The sequence below is a fragment of the Nerophis lumbriciformis genome, linkage group LG35 (genome assembly GCF_033978685.3).
Source record: "Nerophis lumbriciformis linkage group LG35, RoL_Nlum_v2.1, whole genome shotgun sequence".
NCBI classification, from domain to species: Eukaryota; Metazoa; Chordata; class Actinopteri; order Syngnathiformes; family Syngnathidae; genus Nerophis; species Nerophis lumbriciformis.
The window spans coordinates 4,117,172-4,122,515 of record NC_084582.2 but is presented as its reverse complement, the minus strand read 5'-3'; positions in this window follow the sequence as shown (position 1 = coordinate 4,122,515).

Sequence of the window (5,344 nt, the reverse complement as noted above, 5' to 3'; positions counted from 1 at the left end):
AGGCGCCTACACCGTCCATCGCAAAAGACTGAGACCGAAGTGCAGTTCCTTGGACCTCCCGTCTTCCAAAGGAGGGAGACTCAGAGCCCTCAAACCCACCCCGAGACCTAACCTATCCTTTATAATCAACCATACTTTAAAGGGGAACATTATCACCAGACCTATGTAAGCGTCAATATATACCTTGATGTTGCAGAAAAAAGACCATATATTTTTATAACCGATTTCCCAACTCTAAATGGGTGAATTTTGGCGAATTAAACGCCTTTCTAATATTCGCTCTCGGAGCATCGGGAAGCAATCCGCCATTTTCTCAAACACCGAGTCAAATCAGCTCTGTTATTTTCCGTTTTTTTCGACTGTTTTCCCTACCTTGGAGACATCATGCCTCGTCGGTGTGTTGTCGGAGGGTGTAACAACACGAACAGGGACGGATTCAAGTTGCACCAGTGGCCCAAAGATGCGAAAGTGGCAAGAAATTGGACGTTTGTTCCGCACACTTTACCGACGAAAGCTATGCTACGACAGAGATGGCAAGAATGTGTGGATATCCTGCGACACTCAAAGCAGATGCATTTCCAACGATAAAGTCCAAGAAATCTGCCGCCAGACCCCCATTGAATCTGCCGGAGTGTGTGAGCAATTCAGGGACAAAGGACCTCGGTAGCACGGCAAGCAATGGCGGCAGTTTGTTCCCGCAGACGAGCGAGCTAAACCCCTTGGATGTCTTGTCTTACACACCGTCCCTTATGCAACCGAAGATGATCAAGAGAAGAATATCGACCCTAGCTTCCCTGGCCTGCTGACATGAGGGTATGTCTACAGAATATATTAATTGATGAAAATTGGGCTGTCTGCACTCTCAAAGTGCATGTTGTTGCCAAATGTATTTCATATGCTGTAAACCTAGTTCATAGTTGTTAGTTTCCTTTAATGCCAAACAAACACATACCAATCGTTGGTTAGAAGGCGATCGCCGAATTCGTCCTCGCTTTCTCTCGTGTCGTTTTCGTCGGTTTCGCTTGCATACGGTTCAAACCGATATGGCTCAATAGCTTCAGTTTCTTCTTCAATTTCGTTTTCGCTACCTGCCTCCACACTACAACCATCCGTTTCAATACACGCGTAATCTGTTGAATCGCTTAAGCCGCTGAAATCCGAGTCTGAATCCGAGCTAATGTCGCTATAGCTTGCTGTTCTTTCCGCCATGTTTGTTTGTGTTGGAATCACTATGTGACGTCACAGGAAAATGGACGGGTGGTTAAAATCAGGCACTTTGAAGCTTTTTTTAGGGATATTGCGTGATGGGTAAAATTTTGAAAAAAACTTCGAAAAATATAATAAGCCACTGGGAACTGATTTTTAATGGTTTTAACCCTTCTGAAATTGTGATAATGTTCCCCTTTAACCTTTAATTCAACCTTTTCCAAAAAGCTAACCGGAATCATAACCCCCTTACCTTAACCCAGTGCAAGGTCATCTCTTTGGTTTAGTTTTTGATGGGTTTAGGCAGTGCGCTCAGGTTTTTACACACAAAACTCATCACAGCAACACCTTCAGAACGTTGTTTTGTCCACTGTCATGCAATCAACTGTTCTAATGACACATTAATGACACATTCATGTTGTTGTTCAAAGCAAATTGTGCATATTTGACGCAGCAAAGAGGCCGTTTTATATGATCTAAAAGAGACATTTTAACAGTAGTATTAAAGATGGCAAGCGTCTGTTCTTTATAAAAGAGGAAGCGGGGTGACGTGTCCATCCACTCTGCAGTGATGTAATGATACAGTTCAAGTGCATGGAAGGCTGCGTGACTAACATTCCTTGGGAATGATCCACTCCGAAAGGAGTACGCTGGTTTCCTGTGGCGCACAATGAAGTCTGTGCAGTCTGAGAGCAAAACAGGAAACAACGTGCAGTAGGTGGAGTCTAGATTTATGTAAAGGCGGCCACAAAAATCCAAATGAGAAGAATGTTTCCACTGCAGCAGTGCCACTCAAGGAATGTTCTCTATTACATAACACACCATGCAAATCTCCTCAGTATTTTCAACATATTTAGTGTTTTGAATATGGTAAACACTTTCATGTTGGCAAAAAAAACGAAAAAAAGTCAGACCGGAACTCTCCAATAACTAAAGTTCCTTGGGTGAATAATGTAAACTCACTACACCGGTATGTTTTAGTGCCTTCATGGCGAGTTTACTGACAGATATAAGTAAAGAACTTTGCACTACTTTATATTAGAAATGGCAACAGCGGATGATGAATGTCCCATAACAAGAAGATAGAGAAAAAGAAGAAGCTTATCGACTACGTCGTCGGCACGGACCCGTGCAATTTTTCAGGATTCATGCAGATCCCAAATACAGATCAGCAGGTACAAGAAGGTAAGAAAAGTTATAATATTCCGAAACAAAACGGCAGATAATATGTCTTACCTGATACACACACCATAATAACACTCCTATGTTGAAGCACAGTACAATCCATCAAGCGGTGCAGCTTCATAGCTTACCAAAGTCATACTCAAACATTTTGATAGATTTTTGAGCGCCGTGTGTAATGTTCTATATTTTCAATGGAACATATAAAATCAGAATCAGAAATACTTTATCAACCCCCGAGGGTAAATTAAAATTTTCAGCACAATCCCATTGAAGATCAGACAAACATTACAGGGAGACAGAACAGGATCGCTGACGGGTCTGCCAACTTCCGGCGCCCCTTACAAAAAAGGTGAGATACAGGTAAACAATGGAGGGGTTTGGGGGGGGTGAGAAAAAAAAATCGGTCTAAACCTGGGCCCCTGGAGAGGGGGTCCAGACTGAGGCCAAGGGAAAAAAACAACTCATAGCCATAGCACACATCACTCTTACATGTGTGTAAGAGGGAAACATCAAACATCAAAGAACACAAAGATTCAAGATTCAAGATTCAAGATTGTTTATTGTCATATGCACAGTTAAACAGACAGTTTGTTGTACAATGAAAATCTTACTTTGCTAGTCCACCCTTCAACAAGTCACATGGTACTTAGCTAAAAATAAAAATAAAAATGTATATACAAGGCACAGTAAGTAACATAACATTATAGCACATTCTGATTGACAGTCAACAGTATAAATATGGAGGTGACATTTGGTCACAGCAGCAGTTAAAGTGTCTTTAGTGATCAAAGGTGAAAAGTGTCTGCAGTGATGGTTCACAGTTCGGGGGTGGTCATGGTAGCTGGCTTTTGTTCAAAAAGACAAAAGTAAAATGGGGGATGGCTAGCATTCACAAGTTAGCATTCACAAGCCTGATGGCCTGTGGGTAGAAACTGTTTGTCAGTCTCGTAGTCCTGCATTTCAGGCTCCTGTATCGTCTGCCTGATGGTAGGAGGCTGAAGAGACTGTGCCGGGGGTGTGTACTGTCCTTTATGATGTTGTGTGCTCTCCTGGTGGCCCTGGTAGAGTACATGTCCTGTAGTGAGGGGAAGGCTGCTCCTGATATGTACAGAGCAGTTTTAATCACTCGCTGGAGTGCCTTCTTGTCATTAGCAGTGCAGTTTCCATACCAGACCGTGATTGAGCTGGTAAGGACACTCTCAACCGTACTTCTATAGAAGTTGCTGAGAATTTTGGGTGGCATGCCAAATTTTGTCAGCCTTCTTAGGAAGTACAGTCGCTGCTGGGCTTTCTTTATTGTTTGTTGGGTGTTGTGATCCCAGGTGAGGTCCTCGCTGATGTGGGTCCCGAGGAATTTAAAGGTTTTCACCCTGTCCACCTTTGTCCCCCCCCCTATGTACAGAGGACAATAAAGACATTAAAAATTCAAATGTTGGTGTTATTTACTTGAGTCATATTGACACCATATTGCAGTCTACACGTATGTTTGACTGCCATCTACTGGTCACCATACTTGCCAACCCTCCCGGATTTTCCGGGAGACTCCCGAAATTCAGCGCCTCTCCCGAAAACCTCCCGTGACAAATTTTCTCCCGAAATTCAGGCGGAGCTGGAAGCCACGCCCCCTCCAGCTCCATGCGGACCTGAGTGACGTCAGGTGCGCAACACCACGTAAATCGTTGGCCAACCAAAAAGTAACCCCAGTACGCTATAGTCAACATTCACCAGGAGATGGCAACAGACAAACATAGATAACTCTATTAAATTATTCCCCTTTTAGAAATGTATAGAAGTTACTCAAAATAAATAAACATCCCAACCAAAAAATGCAGCAGCTCAATTAAAAAACTGTACTTAAGCCACATTCTTTCTTTTTTTTTTAGTACTGAACTCTTAACCCTCATTTGTAAAAAAATAAAAATAACATGCTTATTATACAAGCAGTATTTGTACACCTTTAACACAGATTTTTATACTGTCTTCAGAGATTCAGTTTTTTTGGTGGTACTCGAAACCTTTCTGGGTACCTGCGAAAGGGTGTTCAGCATGGTTAGAAAAATAGTGACAGAGAATAGAACAAGGATGGACAATTCAACCCTTAACCCAACAATGAGTAGATGAGTGTTATGTGTGTGTGTATATGTGTAAATAAATGAACACTGAAGTTCAAGTATTTCTTTTATTTATATGTATATATATATATATATATATATATATATATATATATATATATATAATAAAATAAATATATATACAGCTAGAATTCACTGAAAGTCAAGTATTTCATATATATATATATATATATATATATATATATATATATATATATGTATATATACATATGTATGTATGAAATACTTGACTTGGTGAATTCTAGCTGTAAATATACTCCTCCCCTCTTAGCCCCGCCCCCAACCACGCCCCCCAACCCCCCACACCCCACCTCCCGAAATCGGAGGTCTCAAGGTTGGCAAGTATGCTGGTCACACTTATCAAAAGAAGGATTTTAAGTTATATTAAAATCTAATATATTTAATTAATATATTAAAAATAAGCAATATTATGTCAGACCCACTCGACATCCATTGCATTCGGTCTCCCCTAAAGGGGTAGGGGGGTTACCCACATATGCGGTCCTCTCCAAGGTTTCTCATAGTCATTCAAATCGACGTCCCACTGGGGTGAGTTTTTCCTTGCCCTTATGTGGGCTCTGTACTGAGGATGTCGTTGTGGCTTGTGCAGCCCTTTGAGACACTTGTGATTTAGGGCTATATAAATAAACATTGATTGATTGATTGAAGTGCGCCTTATCGTCCGGAATATACGGTATGTCAATTGTCGATGGAAGGGGGTAAAATGAAACAATTCACCTTGGGTGCGCCACATTGGGTAGTGGCAATAGGCTGTGGTTGCAGCTGCACAAAAAGTCCTGGAAATTTCCCAATCCTTCTGT